Here is a 13,071-nt window from a genome sequence, read left to right as displayed (position 1 = left end):
GAAGTCTGCTTCCCAGTTGTCCACTCCCGGAATGAATACTGCTGACAGTGCTATCCCATGATTTTCCGCCCAGCGAAGAATCCTTGCAGCTTCTGTCATTGCCCTTCTGCTTCTTGTGCCACCCTGTTTGTTTACGTGGGTGACTGCCGTGATGTTGTCCGACTGGATCAACACCGGCTGTCCTTGAAGCAAAGGTCTTGCTAAGCTTAGAGCATTGTAAATGTCCCTTAGCTTCAGGATATTTATGTGAAGTGATGTCTCCAGGCTTGACCATAAGTCCTGGATATTCCTTCCCTGTGTGACTGCTCCCCAGCCTCGCAGGCTGGCATCCGTGGTTACCAGGACCCAGTCCTGAATGCCGAATCTGCGGCCCTCTAGAAGATGAGCACTCTGCAACCACCACAGGAGGGACACCCTTGTCCTTGGTGACAGGGTTATCCGCTGATGCATCTGAAGATGCGACCCGGACCATTTGTCCAGCAGGTCCCACTGGAAAGTTCTTGCGTGGAATCTGCCAAATGGGATTGCTTCGTAGGAAGCCCCCATTTACCCAGAACCCTTGTGCATTGATGCACTGAGACTTGGCTCGGTTTGAGGAGGTTCCTGACTAGCTCGGATAACTCCCTGGCTTTCTCCTCCGGGAGAAACACCTTTTTCTGGACTGTGTCCAGGATCATCCCTAGGAACAGAAGACACGTCGACGGAACCAGCTGCGATTTTGGAATATTGAGAATCCAATCGTGCTGCCGCAACACTATCTGAGATAGTGCTACACCGACCTCCAACTGTTCCCTGGATCTTACCCTTATCAGGGAATCGTCCAAGTAAGGGATAACTAAAATTCCCTTCCTTCGAAGGAACATCATCATTTCGGCCATTACCTTGGTAAAGACCCGGGGTGCCGTGGACCATCCCTACGGCAGCGTCTGAACTGATAGTGACAGTACCATAAACCTGAGGTACCCTTGGTGAGAAGGGTAAATTTTGACATGAAGGTAAGCATCCTTGATGTCCCGAGACATCATGTAGTCCCCTTCTTCCAGGTTCGCAATCACTGCTCTGAGTGACTCAATCTTGAATTTGAACCTCTGTATGTAAGTGTTCAAAGATTTTAGATTTTAGAATCGGTCTCACGAGCCGTCTGGCTTCGGTACCACAATAGTGTGGAATAATACCCCGTTCCCTGTTGCAGGAGGGGTACCTTGATTATCACCTGCTGGGAATACAGCTTGTGAATGGCTTCCAAAACTGCCTCCCTGTCAGAGGGAGACGTCGGTAAAGTCGACTTTTGGAAACGGCGAGGGGGAGACGTCTCGAATTCCAATATGTACCCCTGAGATATTACCTGAAGGATCCAGGGGTCTACTTGCGAGTGAGCCCACTGCGCACTGAAATTCATTGAGAACGGGCCCCCACCGTGCCTGAGCTTGTAAAGCCCTAGCGTCATACTGAGGGCTTGGCAGAGGCTGGAAAGGGTTTCTGTTCCTGGGAACTGGCTGATCTCTGCAGCCTTTTTCCTCTCCCTCTGTCACGAGCAGAAAAGAGGAACCTTTTGTCCGCTTGCCAACAAAGGACTGCGCCTGATAATACGGCGTCTTATTTTGAGAGGCGACCTGGGGTACAAACGTGGATTTCCCAGCTGTTGCCGTGGCCACCAGGTCTAAAAGACCGACCCCAAATGTCCCCTTTCAAAGGCAATACTTCCAAATGACGTTTGGAATCCGCATCACCTGACCATTTTACTGGTAGAATTGGACAACGCACTTATACTTGATGCCAGTCGGCAATTATTCCGCTGTGCATCATGCATATATAGAAATGCATCTTTTAAATGCTCTATAGGCAATAATATTTCCAGTCAGGGAATCCGACCATGCCAACCCAGCACTGCACCTCCAGGCTGAGGCGATAGCTGGTCGCAGTATAACACCAGTATGTGTGTAAATACCGTTTTTTGGATACCCTCCTGCTTTCTATCAGCAGGATCCTTAAGGGTGGCCATCTCATGAGAGGGTAGAGCCCTTGTTCTTACAAGCGTGTGAGCGCCTTATCCCCCCTAGGGGGTGTTTCCCAATGCATCCTAACCTCTGGCGGGAAAGGGTATGCAGCCAATACTTTTTAAGAAATTATTAATTGTTATCGGGGGGAAACCCACGCATCATCACACATTTTATTTCTCAGATTCAGGAAAACTACAGGTAGTTTTTCCCTCACCGAACATAATACCCCTTTTTTGGTGGTACTCGTATTATCAGAAATGTATAAAACATTTTCCATTGTCTCAATCATGTAACGTGTGGCCCTACTGGAAATCACGGTTGTCTCTTCACCGTCGACACAGGAGTCAGTATCCGTGTCGGCGTCTGTATCTGCCATCTGCCTGACGGCCTATGAGACGTCTGGACAGGCACAAGCTGAGTAGCCGGCTGTCTCATGTCAACCACTGTTTTTTTTTGTTTTTTTTTATATAGAGCTGACACTGTCACGTAATTTTCAACAGTACATCCACTCAGGTGTCGACCCCCTAGGGGGTGACATCACTGTTACAGACACTCTGCTCCGCCTCCACATCATTTTCCTCCTCATACATGTCGACACACACGTACCGACACCCAGCACACACACAGGGAATGCTCTGATAGAGGACAGGACCCACTTAGCCCTTTGGGGAGACAGAGGGAGAGTTTGCCAGCACACACCAGAGCGCTATATATGTATAGGGACAACCTTACAATAAGTGTCTATCTGTTATTTTGCCAAATAAGTGCCCCCCTCTCTTTTTTACCCTGTTTCTGTAGTTGCAGGATGCAGGGGAGATTCTGGGAGCCTTCCTACCAGCGGAGCTGTGTGGGAAAAATGGCGCTGTGTGCTGAGGAGATAGGCCCCGCCCCCTTCACGGCGGGCTCTTCTCCCGCTTTTTACTGGAAAACTGGCAGGGGTTAAATACATCCATATAGCCCAGGAGCTATATGTGATGTATTTTTCGCCAACTAAGGTAAATTCATTGCTTCCCAGGACGCCCCCCCCCAGCGTCCTGCACCCTCAGTGACCGGAGTGTGAAGTGTGCTGAGAGCAATGGCGCACAGCTGCAGTGCTGTGCGCTACCTTATGAAGACGGGAAAGTCTTCTGCCGCCGATTTATGGACCTCTTCTTGCTTCAGCATCTGTAAGGGGGCCGGCGGCGCGGCTCCGGGACCCATCCATGGCTGGGCCTGTGATCGTCCCTCTGGAGCTAATGTCCAGTAGCCTAAGAAACCCAATCCACTCTGCACGCAGGTGAGTTCGTTTCTCTCCCCTAAGTCCCTCGATGCAGTGAGCCTGTTGCCAGCAGGTCTCACTGAAAATAAAAAACCTATTTAAACTTTTACTCTAAGCAGCTCAGGAGAGCCACTTAGATTGCACCCTTCTCGTTCGGGCACAAAATCTAACTGAGGCTTGGAGGAGGGTCATAGGGGGAGGAGCCAGTGCACACCAGCTAGTCCTAAAGCTTTTACTTTGTGCCCAGTCTCCTGCGGAGCCGCTATTCCCCATGGTCCTTTCGGAGTCCCCAGCATCCACTAGGACGTTAGAGAAAGGGGTATAAGTTGTCCAAAGCAACCAATGAGCTTCTAGTTATCATTTATCAAATGCATTCTATGAAATGATAGTTAGAAGCTGGAGATAGTTAGCAAAGTATTTATAAAACTCTCATTCCTACTCAGAATGTACAGTAATGAAGACTTTATAAATGTAGGGTTGTAAAAACTACAGAATTTGTCACTTTTGTCTCAGTGTAATTTTTGGTTAAACTGAAAATCATGTGTAATATTTGATATCTCTATGGGCGGTATTCAATTCTTTTCACCCCCTCCAAACCCGTTCTGCTTCTGCTGACAGGTATGGTATTATCATTTCAGCTCGCTACCACCGGGGTAGCGAGGGCGCCCTAACCCTTTACGCAGCTAAACCTGAAAACTATGGGTGCAATATGCGTGAAAACAGATATCACTTTAGAAAGGAGATTGGGCGTTATATATCATTTGAATACCACCCTATGTGTCCAGTATATTAGTAACGCTGGGCAATCAGGTCTCAGGGACGGATATCGCCCCTCCGAAATTTTCCGATACTAGGAGAGATTGGTCATGATAAGGGAACATTTACATATCTGCCATCAGTCCAAATTGTTAAAGCCGGAAAGAGGAACAGACTGAGTAGAAATGTGACACTCCAAGAGCCGGCCCTAACCAATATGCTGCCCTAGGCAAGACTTTGGCTGGTGTCCCCTAGCACCACCGCTGGTTCCGCCTCTGACCTTGCACCCCTTTCTCAGCACCATCACCGCCCACCCATGGTTAGCATTACTGCCTCACAGCACTAAGATCATGGGTTCGATTCCCGTCATGGCTCTGTGTGGAGTTTGTATATTCTTCCCGTACTTGCGTGGGTTTCCTCCGGGTACTCCGGTTTCCTCCCACAATCCAAAATATATTGGTAGGTTAATTGGATCCCAACAAAATTAACCCTAGCATAAATGTGTGTGCGTGTACATGTGGTAGGGAATATAGATTGTAAGCTCCACTGGTGCAGGTACTGATGTGAATGGCCAAATATTCCCTGTAAAGCGCTGCAGAATATGTGTGCGCTATATAAATAACTGATGATAATAATAACAATAATAGCAGTCCTCATTTTGGTGTTTCTACCCCCTATATTTTAAATACATTGCGCATTTGGCGCACAGTCCAAAAAGGGGTGTGTTCTTGCTGGGAAGGGGCATGGCCACACAATAGTACCCCCAGTTCAAATGATATCACACAGTAGTGCAACTTTATTCACACACATAATGCCCCTTACACATTTGCCGAACACTACTGCACACCTAACCCACCGGCACACAGCACTCACATGGCCGCTAACACTGTGACCTCTGCCTCTGCTTGATACAGATGTGTCCTCATATATCTTGGCTGGCGTGAGTCAGCTGGCAGCTCTGCTACCGTTAGGTGCATTTTTTATGAAAGTGCATCTTATTTGCATTACTATGAGGGTATGATGCACAAGCAGCTTCTGCTGATTAAAATGATATGTAGCATGCCTATATTCTGTCTGTGACTGCGGCTGTATCTGCATACGAAATGCTACATTACAGTGATTTCCAGGAATACACTGTAACGTGGCATTTCATATACAGATACAGCCGCAGTCACACACAGAATATAGGCATGCCGCATATCATTTTAATCAGCAGAAGCTGCTTGTGCCACTAGGCATACCAAATGCCCTAGGCACTCGCCTAGTTTGCCTATGCCTAGGGCCGGCTCTGGACACTCCTATCAGACTGATACAGAAAAGTTGATTTGTGAAATAGACTCCCATAAAAAATTAAAAAAACACCCTCCCTCCCAGCCAGCAACACACAAGGGTTGGAGCTCAACATTGTTGCAACAAACTATAAAGTACCTCACAGACACCAACATCGCCAGTCCCCCCTCCCCCCCCTTAACCCATAGAGCAGCACAGAAAAATGACATCTGTTGGGCTACCACAATTCCTGGACAAGTGTACTGATTAATATTGCCTCCGCACGCTGCCAAGATCTGAATTTCCCACAATGGGCCTCATTCCAAGAGCAGGAAAACCGCACGCCATGACAATTTTCACGCAGTTGATGGATTTATTGCTGCTCTGCTTTCATGAAAGTTCCTAAAAGCCCCTCCGGCACATGCATTACGCAGGGTGTGCGCACAATAGTGCTGTGCGATCGGGATGTGCAGTATCAGAGATGTGTTGTGGGTGTTACGAGCATTGACTGGGAGGTGGCTAGCAGTGCGGGCAAACATAGCCCGTTCAGTGGGCGTGTTATGGGAGTGTCGGGGGCGTGTCACTGCAAGCAGCTGCGTTCCCAGACGCACAGCCACAGGCATAGGAGGCCATAGTCAGATGGAGACACTGCACCTGCCATAGGGCCTAATTCAGAGTTGATCGCAGCAGCAAACTTGTTGGCAGTTGGGTAAAACCATGTGCACTGCAGGGGGGGGCAGATGTAACATGTACAGAGAGAGTTAGATTCAAACTGAAATCTAAACTGCAGTATAGAAATAAAGCAGCCAGTATTTACCCTGCACAGAAACAAAATAACCCACCCAAATCTAACTCTCTCTGCACATGTTACATCTGCCACACCTGCACTGCACATTGGCCCTCATTCCGAGTTGTTCGCTCGCTAGTTGCTTTTAGCAGCATTGCATGATTGCACACGCTAGGCCGCCGCCCTCTGGGAGTGTATCTTTGCTTAGCAGAATAGCGAACGAAAGATTAGCAGAATTGCGAATAAATAATTCTTTGCAGTTTCTGAGTAGCTCGAGACTTACTCCTACACTGCGATCAGCTCAGCCCGTTTCGTTCCTGGTTTGACGTCACAAACACGCCCTGCGTTCGGCCAGCCATTCCCCCGTTTCTCCAGACACTCCCGTGTTTTATCCTGGCACGCCTGCGTTTTTCCGCACACTCCCAGAAAACGGTCAGTTTCCGCCCAGAAACACCCACTTCCTGTCAATCACACTACGATCACTTCAACGATGAAAATTCTTAGTTCGGACGTGAGTAAATCTACTAAATTTTGTGCTAAAATACTTAGCGCATGCGCACTGTGTACCATGCGCATGCGCATTTTTGCCTTAATCGCACCGTTGCGAAAATCAGCAACGAGCGAACAACTTGGAATGACCCCCATGGTTTTGCCCAACTGCTAACAAATTTGTTGCTGCGATCAACTTTGAATTACCCCCATAGAGCTACTGCAAATTTCCAAGGTGCGACGAATGATGGTGTTGCCTAAGGATGCCATAATGGGTATTACAGCACGCACGGGCACTAACAGTGGATGCCCCAGTATATGCACATTCACCCACATGGGTACACACAAGGGAGGAGTTTGTAGTGTATGTATCGGAGGTCACAGACGGGCGCCCCCCAATAGATGCTGCTGCCTGCACATCTGAGTATGACCTTTTTGCCATGGAATATATATATATATATATATATATATATATAAGTACAGCCTGAAACTTGTTTTTCAACCATATGCGGGTGATAATAAATAACCCTGGTATTATCAGCTGGGCAATAAAACAAATCACAAACATTTGCTTGACGCCCAGTGAAGGATAACATTGTAATGGAATCAGAGAGGACGCAGACTCTGAAGACGGGAATCAGATGTAATACCTGGGGGATTTACATTCAGTTGATTACGGAATTATTACTGGAGGTAGCTATTAATACTGCACATCATTCAGCGGGAAGGGGGATAATAATGTAGCCTTATGGTAATCTGTTTATAGATTAACTATCCATCAATCACAGACCATTTCCTGTACGAGCAGAACTCATTCTCCAGACAACACATGCAAATGTCAGCTATGCAATTAAATTTGTTTTTCGCTGTGTTCTCTCTCTCTCTCTCTCTCTCTCTCTCTTCGTGTTTCAAACACAGTTGATAAACACAGAGAACAGCTCATCCGGCCTCTCATTAATCCCCGGTTTATTTTAAGAGATGGAATAAAACTCTTTTTCCCCCAGTCAGAAGCTCTGAACGACTTCAAGTGAAATCCCATTCTATCATGTCTTGCAGCGACCAATCACGTGGTAATTAAAACAACAATCTAAAAACACTTTTGTCAAAGTTGTTAACCGTGCGCATATTTTATATTGCGGCATGTCGTGTCACACATCCACAGGAGGCGCTTTAACATTCTAATGTTCTATTGATATCTGCGTCTTATTCACCTGTGGTTGGAAGGAGCATCACTCACTGGAAGCAGCTACGATGCACATATATTATTGGTAATACAGCAGGAGGCGTGTGGTATATGGGCCCTCATTCCGAGTTGATCGCTCGCTAGCTATTTTTTGCAGCGCTGCGATCAGATAGTCGCCGCCCATAGGGGAGTGTATTTTTGCTATGCAACTGTGCGAACGTTTGTGCAGCCGAGCGGTACAAAAAAGTTTTGTGCAGTTTCTGAGTTGCCCAGAACTTACTCAGCCGCTGCGATCACTTCAGTCTGTCCGGGACTGGAATTGACCTCAGACACCCGCCCTGCAAACACTTGTACAAACACACCCAGAAAACGGTCAGTTGACACCCACAAACGCCCTCTTCCTGTCAATCTCCTTGCGATCGGCTGTGAGAATGGATTCTTCATTAAATCCATCACTCAGCAACGACCCGCTTTGTACCCGTACGACGCGCATGTGCATTACGGTGCATACGCATGCGCAGTAGTAACCTGTTTGCTGCGCTGCGAAAATCGGCAGCGAGCGATCAACTCGGAATGACCCCCATAGATGCCTCCTGCATGCAAGTATGATCCAGTGTGTCACGCCTGCATTTTGTGACACCCCCAAACGGCTGCAGACTGTCAATCACTTGACGTCTGCTTCTGTACTGCGCACAACGACGCAGGTGTATGCACAAAGCGCCACACACTGCACTTTTTCCATTAATGCGTTGGGACCTGCATCATGCCCAAGATGCTTTATAAATTAAGCTAGCCATTCTAAATGAAGCTAGCCTTTACAAAGGTGCTTTTAACCAAGTGCCTTATTTTATTCAGCAGCACAGAGTATTTCAGGTCATGTGTATGCTAGTCTTGTGGGAGGCAGTGACCTGATAAGTTTTGTGATAGTTGCATATAGATTTACAAGGTAAACATTTTAAACTTTGGATTTAGGAAAAGCCGCATGGTAGAACCAGAGAGAAAAGATCCACTTTTACACCTGCAGCGTAGTACACCCCAGGCTGCATCAGGCCGGTCTTCTAAGGAGAGGGTCAGAAAACTATCCGCCCCTCGCAGATAGGGCGAGATGTATCACTGTATAAAATGCAGTAAAATCTCAGAAAACTGCAGTTCCTAGTGATGTGCACCGGAAATTTTTCGGGTTTTGTGTTTTGGTTTTGGGTTCGGTTCCGCGGCCGTGTTTTGGATTCGGACGCGTTTTGGCAAAACCTCACCGAAATTTTTTTGTCGGATTCGGGTGTGTTTTGGATTCGGGTGTTTTTTTCAAAAAACCCTAAAAAACATCTTAAATCATAGAATTTGGGGGTCATTTTGATCCCATAGTATTATTAACCTCAATAACCATAATTTCCACTCATTTTCAGTCTATTCTGAACACCTCACACCTCACAATATTATTTTTAGTCCTAAAATTTGCACCGAGGTCGCTGGATGGCTAAGCTAAGCGACACAAGTGGCCGACACAAACACCTGGCCCATCTAGGAGTGGCACTGCAGTGTCAGGCAGGATGGCACTTCAAAAAAATACTCCCCAAACAGCACATGATGCAAAGTAAAAAGAGGCGCAATGAGGTAGCTGTGTGACTAAGCTAAGCGACCCAAGTGGCCGACACAAACACCTGGCCCATCTAGGAGTGGCACTGCAGTGTCAGGCAGGATGGCCCTTCAAAAAAATTGTCCCCAAACAGCACATGATGCAAAGAAAAAAAGAGGCGCACCAAGGTCGCTGTGTGACTAAGCTAAGCAACACAAGTGGCCGACACAAACACCTGGCCCATCTAGGAGTGGCACTGCAGTGTCAGGCAGGATGGCCCTTCAAAAAAATTGTCCCCAAACAGCACATGATGCAAAGAAAAATGAAAGAAAAAAAGAGGTGCAAGATGGAATTGTCCTTGGGCCCTCCCACCCACCCTTATGTTGTATAAACAGGACATGCACACTTTAACGAACCCATCATTTCAGTGACAGGGTCTGCCACACGACTGTGACTGAAATGACTGGTTGGTTTGGGCCCCCACCAAAAAAGAAGCAATCAATCTCTCCTTGCACAAACTGGCTCTACAGAGGCAAGATGTCCACCTCATCATCATCCTCCGATTCCTCACCCCTTTCACTGTGTACATCCCCCTCCTCACAGATTATTAATTCGTCCCCACTGGAACCCACCATCTCAGGTCCCCGTGTACTTTCTGGAGGCAATTGCTGCTGGTGAATGTCTCCACGGAGGAATTGATTATAATTCATTTTAATGAACATCATCTTCTCCACATTTTCTGGAAGTAACCTCGTACGCCGATTGCTGACAAGGTGAGCGGCTGCACTTAACACTCTTTCGGAGTACACACTGGAGGGAGGGCAACTTAGGTAGAATAAAGCCAGTTTCTGCAAGGGCCTCCAAATTGCCTCTTTTTCCTGCCATTATACGTACGGACTGTCTGACGTGCCTACTTGGATGCGGTCACTCATATAATCCTCCACCATTCTTTCAATGGTGAGAGAATCATATGCAGTGACAGTAGACGACATGTCAGTAATCGTTGCCAGGTCCTTCAGTCCGGACCAGATGTCAGCACTCGCTCCAGACTGCCCTGCATCACCGCCAGCGGGTGGGCTCGGAATTCTTAGCCTTTTCCTCGCACCCCCAGTTGCGGGAGAATGTGAAGGAGGAGATGTTGACGGGTCACGTTCCGCTTGACTTGACAATTTTCTCACCAGCAGGTCTTTGAATCTCTGCAGACTTGTGTCTGCCGGAAAGAGATATACAACATAGGTTTTAAATCTAGGATCGAGCACGGTGGCCAAAATGTAGTGCTCTGATTTCAACAGATTGACCACCCGTGAATCCTGGTTAAGCGAATTAAGGGCTCCATCCACAAGTCCCACATGCCTAGCGGAATCGCTCTGTTTTAGCTCCTCCTTCAATGTCTCCAGCTTCTTCTGCAAAAGCATGATGAGGGGAATGACCTGACTCAGGCTGGCAGTGTCTGAACTGACTTCACGTGTGGCAAGTTCAAAGGGTTGCAGAACCTTGCACAACGTTGAAATCATTCTCCACTGCGCTTGAGTCAGGTGCATTCCACCTCCTTTGCCTATATCGTGGCCAGATGTATAGGCTTGAATGGCCTTTTGCTGCTCCTCCATCCTCTGAAGCATATAGAGGGTTGAATTCCACCTCGTTACCACCTCTTGCTTCAGATGATGGCAGGGCAGGTTCAGGAATGTTTGGTGGTGCTCCAGTCTTCTGTACGCGGTGCATGAATGCCGAAAGTGGCCTGCAATTCTTCGGGCCACCGACAGCATCTCTTGCACGCCCCTGTCGTTTTTTAAATAATTCTGCACCACCAAATTCAAGGTATGTGCATAACATGGGACGTGATGGAATTTGCCCAGATGTAATGCACGCACAATATTGCTGGCGTTGTCCGATGTCACAAATCCCCAGGAGAGTCCAATTGGGGTAAGCCATTCTGCGATGATCTTCCTCAGTTGCCGTAAGAGGTTTTCAGCTGTGTGCCTATTCTGGAAAGCGGTGATACAAAGCGTAGCCTGCCTAGGAACGAGTTGGCATTTGCGAGATGCTGCTACTGATGCCGCCGCTGCTGTTCTTGCTGCGGGAGGCAATACATCTACCCAGTGGGCTGTCACAGTCATATAGTCCTGAGTCTGCCCTGCTCCACTTGTCCACATGTCCGTGGTTAAGTGGACATTGGGTACAACTGCATTTTTTAGGACACTGTGAGTCTTTTTCTGAGGTCTGTGTACATTTTCGGTATCGCCTGCCTAGAGAAATGGAACCTAGATGGTATTTGGTACCGGGGACACAGTACCTCAATCAAGTCTATAGTTGGCTCTGAATTAACGATGGATACCGGAACCACGTTTCTCACCGCCCAGGCTGCCAAGGCCTCAGTTATCTGCTTTGCAGCAGGATGACTGCTGTGATATTTCATCTTCCTCGCAAAGGACTGTTGGACAGTCAATTGCTTACTGGAAGTAGTACAAGTGGTCTTCCGACTTCCCCTCTGGGATGACGATCGACTCCCAGCAGCAACAACAGCAGCGCCAGCAGCAGTAGGCGTTACACTCAAGGATGCATCGGAGGAATCCCAGGCAGGAGAGGACTCATCAGACTTGACAGTGACATGGCCTGCAGGACTATTGGCTTTCCTGGGTAAGGAGGAAATTGACACTGAGGGAGTTGGTGGTGTGGTTTGCAGGAGCTTGGTTACAAGAGGAAGGGATTTAGTGGTCAGTGGACTGCTTCCGCTGTCACCCAAAGTTTTTGAACTTGTCACTGACTTATGATGAATGCGCTGCAGGTGACGTATAAGGCAGGATGTTCCGAGGTGGTTAACGTCCTTACCCCTACTTATTACAGCTTGACAAAGGCAACACACGGCTTGACACCTGTTGTCTGCATTTGTGTTGAAATAATTCCACACCGAAGAGCTGATTTTTTTGTATTTTGACCAGGCATGTCAATGGCCATATTCCTCCCACGGACAACAGGTGTCTCCCCGGGTGCCTGACTTAAACAAACCACCTCACCATCAGAATCCTCCTTGTCAATTTCCTCCCCAGCGCCAGCAACACCCATATCCTCATCCTGGTGTACTTCAACACTGACATCTTCAATTTGACTATCAGGAACTGGACTGCGGGTGCTCCTTCCAGCACTTGCAGGGGGCGTGCAAATGGTGGAAGGCGCAAGCTCTTCCCGTCCAGTGTTGGGAAGGTCAGGCATCGCAACCGACACAATTGGACTCTCCTTGGGGATTTGTGATTTCGAAGAACGCACAGTTCTTTGCTGTGCTTTTGCCAGCTTAAGTCTTTTCTTTTTTCTAGCGAGAGGATGAGTGCTTCCATCCTCATTTGAAGCTGAACCACTAGCCATGAACATAGGCCAGGGCCTCAGCCGTTCCTTGCCACTCCGTGTCGTAAATGGCATATTGGCAAGTTTACGCTTCTCCTCAGACGCTTTTAATTTTGATTTTTGGGTCATTTTACTGAACTTTTGTGTTTTGGATTTTACATGCTCTCTACTATGACATTGGGCATCGGCCTTGGCAGACGACGTTGATGGCATTTCATCGTCTCGGCCATGACTAGTGGCAGCAGCTTCAGCACGAGGTGGAAGTGGATCTTGATCTTTCCCTATTTTTTTAACCTCCACATTTTTGTTCTCCATATTTTAATGTGTGGAATTATATGCCAGTATCAATAGCAATGGCCTACTACTATATATACTGTGCACAACTAAAATGCACCACAGGTATACAATGTAGATGGA

The 13,071-nt window shown here is 47.6% G+C and overlaps 1 protein-coding gene across 1 annotated transcript in view; it reads right to left on the bottom strand.

The window, feature by feature from the left end:
- Positions 1-13,071, bottom strand: part of LOC135057441 (VPS10 domain-containing receptor SorCS1-like) — a 675,310-nt gene that overhangs the window by 219,964 nt on the left and 442,275 nt on the right. The window lies entirely within an intron of this gene.

Source organism: Pseudophryne corroboree, chromosome 3 (assembly GCF_028390025.1).
Source record: "Pseudophryne corroboree isolate aPseCor3 chromosome 3, aPseCor3.hap2, whole genome shotgun sequence".
Taxonomy (NCBI): Eukaryota; Metazoa; Chordata; class Amphibia; order Anura; family Myobatrachidae; genus Pseudophryne; species Pseudophryne corroboree.
Note: the sequence above shows the minus strand (reverse complement) of the source record. Positions and strands in the feature narration are given on the sequence as shown.